Raw genomic sequence first — 10,139 nt, 5'->3', positions numbered from 1 at the left:
GTTCAATTCATTGAATCATTTGGCTGTCCCAGACCCAAACAAAACATTCTGTTAGAAAGCAAAAAGTCAAGTGTTTATCAGAAGAACATACGTGGGTTGCCCTACAGCTCTTCAATGCTGAGGATGTATTGATCTTTTTATGGCTAAACACAAGTACGACACTAGTGCCAGAATTAGAATCTGTTTATTGGATGGAACAGTGTTTGAAAAAGTGAGTGTCCGAAATCAATAGCAAAACACATTATGCTAGGGGCACACTCATAGAACTGGAGTTACATCCAGTATTTTGAAACTTTTTCAAATGAAAAACGCATCCCACCCAGTAACCAAAATTCTGAGTTGCACGCTAAAACGCCACAATGACTGACGGACAGACAGATGAGGGATCTCAGAGGGATTGTACAGGAGAACTGAGGATACTGGGGATTGGACCCAGAACCTAATTCTAATTAGGTACATTTTGTGAAATCTACTTTACAGCCTTTAATTAGCCTCAAAGGTTTGGTATTTTATTATGTCAAAGTCTTCATGTTTTAATTAGTATGTACAAAACATAATTTTACTGTAAAATCATGTTTATTCTTAAATCTTTCATTAGAGTAACTACAGGTCCTGACAGAATATTTTGCAGATCTACTTCAGTTGGGTCCCCACATAAAAGTATATATTAATGAGCTTGTATGTTTACACTTTATGTATTGTCCAGTGCACTTATGTAATATGTTTGTAACTTGATGATATTAATGTTTATGTTAAACAAGACATTTCATTCATTTTTTTTTCTTCACAAAATGACTGTGGCTATACATAATATATTCCTGGACAGAATACTGGATCTTCAACATAGAGGATTATACCTGCATACAGCCACACATATGCAGAGTGAATCATTTAATCAGTAAACTACAGTGCAGTATAATCTGTGTAATCAACCACTGAATCAACTGAATGAAATAATCAGTTTCTTCCATATAATCATAATCTCTTATCCTTTCAACACTTGCTGCTGTGTAATTATTCCAATGTGATCTTACACAGTCTGGCTGCAATGTAATTATTTCTGTAAATGAGTCTGCAAGGCTTAAAATGCAGTCATCTGTCTTCTCACTATATTGCTGATTTAAAACTGAAAGTGTATTTGAATGGAAACGTTTGATGTAATTACAGAATACATCTGTATTAATAAAGATTTAATACAGACATGTCAAGTCAGCTGCAAAAACACATCAAGTGGAGCACAATTTTAATTTAAATTGTAATATTTAGAGTAAACCAGACTCTGTGAAGCCATACTGAAGCCAATGGTGCTTGGAGCTAAATGCTAACACCAGCATGCAAAAATGTTTACAATGGATAACAATGGATTAGCTTAGTATGCTAACATTTGCTAAGGAGCACTAAACACAAAGTACATCTGATCTGAGGCTAATAGGAAAGCCACAAGCATATACCTAAAAACTCAGGTGTATGAACATAGTTGTAGAGTGGGTCTAAATTAAATGTTTTCAGTTCAGGAGAGAATATGAAGTCAGGTCATTTGGAGAACACTGATCTTGGTATCAGACTCAGTACCAAAGCTGGACATACAGTTATACAGATCCAACTCCAGGACAGCCAAAGCTTTCTTCTCCCTCAAACAATAAATGCTTTCACACTGAAAGACTTTGAACATTTTCAGCAAAGCAACTCTTGCCTTCTGAAATGGGAATATTCCACATTTGCTCTGGCCCACATTGCAGCACAGTGATAAAGCAAACAGAGGCAACCCCAGCCAGAGTCAAAAGCTGTGGTTGTGTGTACTGTAAAGGCTTTAAATCTCTCTGCTATCAGCCACCCACAGCAGTTTATCTCCCAGCACTGGGAACTGTGCTAACAAACATGTTTCTGCAATAAAAAAGTCTACTGTGAAATCTACCATAGTGGGTTACTTGTCATTTCTCCCTAAAATGTCATTTTTTTTCTTATTGTAAAACATGTAGACCTTCTAACTGCTGCTAATGATGCCAAGTGCATCCACCCACCTCACCCTTTTTTAATTACTAAGACCCTTTTTCCAGCTGAATGAGGGTTAAAACATGTTGTTTGTGAAGAGCTTAGCACACAGTAGACCCGTCTTATCCTTTCAGAGGTCAGATTTTATCATTAAGAAACAACAACCCCAATCACCTTGCATGCTACAAATCTATAAGTAAAACAGCTTGTCACCTATGCTTCCTCCACTCACCTAGACTAATAATACACGCACTAAATAGTTTCTAAGGAAGGTGAATTATTGTTTTTCAAAAGCAGGGTATGTGAAAACCCATGACCCATGTATTAATTTGTAGGCCGCTGTCTAATACAGGCTGAAATTTATAGAGGAAGCAAATGCCAGTAGATCGGCCTTCTTCACTCCTCTGGCTTCACAAAAGCAGGTATCAAAAGACAGGTGCTGGCTCCAAGGACATATCATTAAACCAACAAAAAGGAGAGGTCTTACTTGTGTGTTGCTTTGTGATCAATAAGTCATAACCAAAAAACACTTAAGGCACACTGCTTTGCAAAAATTAAAAAGCCTTTAATAAATAGGCTTAACGCCTACGTGTTTCAACTCAGTCTTCCTCAGAGCATGTAAAAACCAAATTGCAGCTCACATATATTGGAAGGCTGCTGCCAGCAGTTTGGCAGTCAGAGTAGTGTTGGATAATTGTCACAGGTGCGATCAATAAAGTGGGCACACACACAACCAGGCAGACTATTGCGAGGCATCAATATCTTTAGGTTTAACAAAATCTTTGCACACAATAAATAAGATCTAATCCCTGCATTAAAATATACTGATACAACTGATACAGTATAGATGACTCCTCAGTACAGGCTCCGATCCTTCAATTCATCCTTCCCTCTTAAGTAGGTTATTCGCAATGAGGGGAGGACTGACTAGGGCGTGTAAAGGGGGAGGGGGTTATCTGATAGGCTGACAGGCTGAAATTTGTTGGATAGTGTGAGAAGTAGTGTTTCTTTACCCATATCATCTAAAAAAGACATTAGGTGGTCTTCTGAGACAACTCTGAACATATCAGCTCTATGGGGAAGGTTTGATTGGGTAAAGGTTAAAGCTAGTAAATAATCATGGTTTTGGGGTGGCCTGGTAGCTCATCTGGTAGAGCTGGCACCCCATATATTAAATACTGAGTCCTTGCTGCAGCAGCCATGAGTTCAAGTCCAACCTGTGGCCCTTTGCTTTGTGTCATACTTGAACTGTCCTGTCCAATAAAGACAAAAAACGACCCCTAAAAATTTATTAAAATAAAAAAAAATCCTAATTTGGGTTACAACAAGACTAAGAGTCTATAGCTATGCTCTATCACCCAAAACCACAAATGCTGCATGATGGCACTAAGGTCAGTGGATCATTAAGATACACGTTCTGGGAACCATGTCTGTACCAAATGTCATGGCAATCTTTCAAAAAATTGTTGTTTAGTCTGGACCAAAGTGGTGGACAATATCTTTTACTGTACGCTTTTACTGTAAGCTTTTAAATAAACAGCAGTTTTTCTTGTGAGGTCGGTATTTTTTTTGCCAGGCTGTATACCACAATTACACTGTAAAAGAAATGTTATAAACTGCTTTGAAAAATAGGGGGTTTGTTTCCACTGTTGCAAGTGCAGTGCTGCACATTGTGAGATAACCAAATAACAATAAGAATATTCTGTCTTTTTATTTATTTGGAGTCAATAAAACAACACCGAAATCAATCTGAGTCACTCGTTTTCCTGTTTCTTGGACTGCATGTAAAGCACTTGCGGATTATATGATCCACTTTGTCAGCAGCCGTAAACCTCAACTTAAACATAGTGTAAGCCGGTGTTTAAATTTGCTTCCTCTTCCTCTGAACCCCCACATTCACAATCCTGTTTTTCAGATTTACACGCTGCGGATCACAGTTATTTTTTTTAAACACTAGTCATGTATTAATGTCACAGTGAGCTGAGGAGCTTCACTTTGTACAGAGCACTTGTTTCTTCAATTAGATCTCAGCGGGGTGGAGGGGTACAATGCCATACTTGCCCCGGGCTCTCTCCTACTCTGAGTGCGTCTCTACATAGTAAGAGTGGTTTAACAGGATTAAGGGGACATTTGCATTGGGCTGGGTGGAACGATGAGTATGTTGGCAGTGACTCCATCATGCTATGTAGTTGGATAGCATTCAGAGAGCTCAACGTGTAGCGTATTTAGGTCAGATTTGAGAATTGCATACATTAACACACACAAACACACACACACACACACACACACACAAATACACCCAGAAGATGTGAACCAATCAGAGAAAAAGGAACGCTTTGACAAGATAGATAGATAGATAGATAGACCAGATAGATAGATAGATAGATAGATAGATAGATAGATAGATAGATACAAAGAGAAAAAGACTGACGCTGTTTTTTGAGGGGCTAAGGAGGTGGTGTTGGGGGTGGGCATCTTGATGTTGATCTAAGACACCAAGTCTGGATCATAAGGGAGTTGATGTTGGCATAATCTACTTAATCTGATTGAGGGCAGCGTCATCTTCCCAGGCTCAATAATTGATAGCACCATCTGCTGTGGAATCAATCTACCAGAATGTCACATAAGGAATTAGGTTAGAGTAACACTGGGTAATTACGTTTCACCTTTTTTTGCCATCAGGAGACTGATATTGGATAATTGTATTTAACACTTTTCTGTCATCATAGTAACAGCAGGATGAATGTGCGTGTAGCTCTTTGGGTTTGTGGGGGTGTCTGCTGCAAGTCCGATTGATCTGGAAATATTCCCTCAATCAAATGTAATATGCGCTAACATATGAAAGCGAGACATGTGATCAGAGCACATCAGCGTTCGTTAGATCAATTGGTTCCAAACCTTTTTTGTCAGGCGTACCCCCACAGCCCTGTCACACGAACTCATCTGGGACATGACAGTTGGGGTACCTGTCATATTCCAAAAGTGCTCATTTGAATAGATTTTAAACATATTATTTAACTGATAGTGATACAGAAGTGGATGTAGTAGAGGATGCCACAATATTCTTTTATACAGCTGAACTTTCAATCTTTAGGTTGGTTTGGTTTTGCTTGCATGTGTGTTAACAACTGCTAACATTAGCACTTGTAGTGGCAGAAGTAGGATGTTTCAAAGACTCAATATGTAGACATAATTTTTAAAATCAAATTGTAATTTCTATCTTTATAGTAACTTTAGCTAGCTAACTCCACAGCTTTTCTATGTCCCCCTTGGCCACTGCTGAATTACCCCCTGGGGTACAACTACCAGTGGCTGGGAATCACTGCATTACATGATTAGATTAGCTGTATTCAATTTAAGTGACCCGCCATGATTGAATAGCAGTGTGTGTCTTACGAAGCACTTCTTGGTGCTTCTTTGAAGGATGAGGCTACTGATTATATTTCAGCTCACACTAAAGAATGGCTACACCACAGACGTACAGGGTAATTATAGCTGAAATTAACCCTTTTAATTAGACAGGGCTGTTTAATAGGATATGGTGTGTCTATGTGTGATTCCGAGTGCATTTGTGTATGTGTTTGCTTTCTAGATTGTGCTCGTGTGTGTGTATGACATGTAAATAATTGATTGGTTAGCATTGTTTGAACATCTTTAATTCACATCACAGGGATGGATAGCACACACAGTTCTCCCCCATGACTGCATGAAAGTAGTACCTGCAAACATGTGTTAATGTTTGACAGATTAGGATACTTTTATTAACACTGAAAACATGCACATTGCTCTGTATGTGATGATAAGGAACTGCTTTGTTTCCTCTGCCAAGCATTGTGTTGCAACACCTCAGCAGGTGCAGCTGGAGCACGAGAAGCCTCTCGACATGTATCTATGTTTTTTTGGCAGGATCAGTCATGTTGTGTTCATGTCACGTTGTATGTATGAACAGGTTGACAGATTAATGCAACTTGGGAATGCTGGGAGCATTTTTACTCATGAATCTAAAGACTATAAAGGGCAGATATGAGGGATTTTGTGGTTGCTTCTAATTATGTTGCATCCAATATGACATGCATGCGACATACCTGTAACACAGCCAGGAGGGATTCATGAAAGAAGTGACCCATCTCAGATTAGTCTTCTCTCTGTATGGAGGTAAAAAGCAGAAAATGATGTAATAATCTTACTGGTCTTACTGTTGAGGAAGATGCATAGAGCAAAACTGATTCTTTTGGAAAGATTATTGCTATTACTGACTGTAGAAACTACATTCTTTACATTTATTTTTCTTCGATAGTCATGAGAGTAAAATAAATCCCCTCTCTTTTTTAATTTCATCCTGGCCCCTGTGCTCTGTTTGCTTACGGAAATGACCTGCAGGGAAAAACAAGAGGAGGGGTACTGAAGTCGATGGACATATTACTGTGTTCATAGTGCTACAGTTTATCTATCTAAAAATCAGTTGTAGGACACTAAGCCTGATGAAGACTGTTGCGGCCAAAACAAAAAAGTAGATTTGATAGTTTTGGTTCTTTGGAAGTGATTCACTTTGGAGGGAGTGCAAGGCTGCTGAGCAGTACATGCAGTTTTTGTATTATGGTGTGACCTAAAGGAGGGAATCGTGTACAATGATAGGATTTCGGCTTTGCATCTCTGTAGATGAAAGGACACTGTCATGTTCTGATTCGCTACAACTTCATTTTGAGAAAGCGCTTACATAATGCATCCTTGTGCACTGTGTACAGTGTAGTATTCAGTGACTCAAAGGAGAGCAGGACCCAACCTTTGGAAGTAAGTGGAGATGCTGGGAATTGAACCCAGGACCTCATACATGCGAAGCATGCGCTCTACCACTGAGCTACATCCCCTCTGCTTTTGAACATTTCACTGTAGTTATTTATTGGTGACTCATATGCAGGATGGTATACCTAAACATAAACCACAGCATTAACTTTGACATTACACAAAACTCTTGTGTTTTATATTACAGTATACCAATGAGCTAAACCCCCAGATGAACTCTAACGTTTCATAATAAAGCTTTTCAAAGAAGACAGGGAGGCCAAAGTTAAGCACTTTCTGCACAGCTGAAATTGATTCTTTTGGTTCTTTTATATTTATTCAATGTGGAGAAAGTGCAAGGCTACAACTAATTTGTTTGGTGAAAGACACTGAATAAAAGATGGTAAAAAAATATATAAGTATTGAGTAACCCAAATGAAAACCTCATTCTTAATTTGTATTATAATTTAGCCTTCATTCTAAGAAACCCTTCTTTCATTGTTTTCACCTTACTGAACCCATACCTGATTTTTAAAATCACTAAACCAAATGTGTAGTGAAATATGACATTAATATTCAATTGCTCATCTTCCACTTTGTGAAATTGCACATTGTTCCATTTACACACCCTCTGCTGGCAGCTTATAATTTTTGTTGTAAAGGATTTTGAGGAAGTTATGTTAAACACAACATATGCTATATCTGTAATACATACCACTTTTATGTCGATTAGCCAAGCTTAGCATGAAGAGAGAATGTAGGGAGGAATGGGTAGCCTGGTAGAAAAATGTGGCTACCAGCATTTTTAAAGTTCACCAACTAACATGTTGTATCTCATTTGTTTAGTCCGTACACAAACAGAGTATGAAAACAAGAAGTTGTTGTTTTGTGGGGATTTACGTGCTGTATCTGATTTATAATACCAGTGAATGAATGTGGTTGAAGGCTGTACTGTAATTCAGCCCTCGTTCAAAGAAGGAGAAGAGGTAGTCGTTAATATCTTCCCCTTTCTGAGCAGGAATAATTAAATCAAATTCCTGGTTTTACACATGCAGCATAATAAACCTAAACCTAAACACATTCATAATATATCTCTATATGTGGTGAATGAAAACACCAGGAAGACAACTAAGCCTGTAAAAATGCTCTTACAGCCAAAAATATAGCAGATTCAACATTGAATTTATTTGCAAGAGGAGCTCCTTTCAGTTATTTCTTATTTATCTGCCTTGGGGGCAGTGCAAGGCTACAAATTATTTTTTGGTGAAAGGCTTTCCTACCTTGAACACTGTGTATGGTTTGGTATTAGTGACCCAAAGGAAAGCCAACACTGGAAGTATGAGAGCTCTCCTGAAGCTAATATGTGAAGATGATGGGATTTGAACCCATGAACATAAAGCATACACTGTAACAGTGAGCTGCACACCCTCTTATGACAGAACAATGACTATTATAATTCAGCCCTTATTCAAATTACAGGAGGTGGTCTCAATGTCTTCACCTTTCTGAGCAAGATTAATGAACCCATCTCTTATTATTGAAACCACTGACATGTAGTGAAATATTACAGATTCACTTGCTTTCCTTCCACTCTGTGAAATTTCATATGGTTCTTTTGACAAACTCTCTGCTGGCAGGTTAGAATTTCTGACATGATACTTTGAGGAAGCTGAAAAGAAACACAACATGATGAAACAAGTTAGTCGGTGAACTTTTAAGGTGATGTTAGTCATATTTTTTACCTTTGGACCGAGCCATGCTCGCTGTTTCTCCCCGCATCCACTCTTCATGCTAAGCTAGGCTAATCACCTCCCAGCTCTGGTTAATGCGCAGACAGGAAAGTGTTGTTGTTTTTTAAGCACAGTCACACCCAGACACTTTTACCATGACAACAGAGCTCCCCAAACATTAACAAAGCAGTAATTTTAACCCAAACCATGATGATCCCTAAAGTCGTTGTTGTGGCGTGTAACCCTAACCAAACACATGTGTTTCATATTACTACATGTATATACACAATCATAATACCACTGTGTATGTGACAGTTAAAAACATCATATGGAGGATAACAAAGGGCTCTCTTCCTCCTGTCTGTGACCTGGAAAAAAACTTAATGTGCCACCTTGAAGGCTCGTCTCAAGTCCTAAAATGAATGACAATGGACAGATGATCCAGCTGTGCCACATGTCATATTTAATTGACGTTGCTTTAAAATGACGGCTCCAAAGCAAGGATGTCTTATTTTGTTAAATGCCTGGTAAGGAAACGAAGATGTACAAACTGAGAAGTAAGAGAGCGGTAAGCCTGCTGAAGGCTATTCCAGCTAAAACTGTTGTGAATTCAGCATTGCATTCTCTACAAGAGGAGCTCCTGTTCTTACTTATTTTTTGTTGAAAGGCTTTACTACCTTGAACATCGTGTCTGATGTAGTATTTAGTGACCCAAAGGACTTCAGAACCCTGGAAGCATGATAGCTCCTCTGTAGACAAGAAGTGGAGATGCTGGGGATTGAACCCAGGACCTCATACATGCGAAGCATGCGCTCTACCACTGAGCTACATCCCCTCTGTAAATAAAGAATCCACTGTATAAAAAAAGCAGGAATAGTTGAATCAGTTTATAGGTTAAACATATGCAGTGTAATATGAAGGCTGATCATCACCTTGTGAAATCTTACATCAAGTGGCAAGTTAATATTTCTGTGTATCTTGAGTAACCTGGACAATAACACACATACTCATGGATCATTTGGGTGGAATGAAACTAATCAAATGCTTTAACTTGAGCGTTGATCCAAATCTCCAGGCTTACCTGAGCTCAGTACAACCGCTCAGACCCACTGCCTGAATAACCTTCCATCTCCGCCCTCAATAAAACAGCAGAATCCATTGTTGGGGGATTAGTGGAAAAGGTTTTGGGCTGTTTGTTCCATTTCCTCCTCAGCAGAGGTGAGGGATGGGGGGTAAATCAGTTGGCAACCAGCCAGCTGCGATACGAACACCAAATAGTGAAAATCACACAGGGTGGTGATTGACCCCACGCTCGCCTCGTAATCTGTTTTAGTCAGACATTCTGGGTGCAATGCTCACATTGTGCACAGGATTTCTGCTCTGTGGTTTTACGCAGTGCCTTAGATTGTCTTGATTGATAGATGTAGAGGGAAGGAGGGGGAACTGTGCGCAGATGCAGTAGGAGAGGTGGTAAGAGTTGACGGGGGAGCAGGGACATAGGGGGCGAGAGAGCTTTGAGGGCGCAGGGAGAGAGAGAGATAGGGAGACAGAAAATCAGGGTACACTATATCTTGGGTTTAATTAGGGAAATGAAAGCTCTTAACTAAATGAGTGTTTTTGTGTGTGTGTGTGAGT

General features: G+C 39.1%; 2 non-coding genes across 2 annotated transcripts; both read right to left on the bottom strand.

The window, feature by feature from the left end:
• Positions 1-6,788: 6,788 nt before the first annotated feature.
• Positions 6,789-6,860, bottom strand: trnaa-cgc. Its single transcript has one exon. It is a non-coding gene; the product is annotated as a tRNA-Ala (tRNA).
• A 2,407-nt stretch (positions 6,861-9,267) lies between these two features.
• Positions 9,268-9,339, bottom strand: trnaa-cgc. Its single transcript has one exon. It is a non-coding gene; the product is annotated as a tRNA-Ala (tRNA).
• Between the last annotated feature and the right edge of the window lie 800 nt (positions 9,340-10,139).

This window comes from Morone saxatilis, unplaced genomic scaffold (assembly GCF_004916995.1).
Source record: "Morone saxatilis isolate NCDOM2014 unplaced genomic scaffold, NCSU_SB_2.0 Contig4, whole genome shotgun sequence".
Classification (NCBI taxonomy): Eukaryota; Metazoa; Chordata; class Actinopteri; family Moronidae; genus Morone; species Morone saxatilis.
Note: the sequence above shows the minus strand (reverse complement) of the source record. Positions and strands in the feature narration are given on the sequence as shown.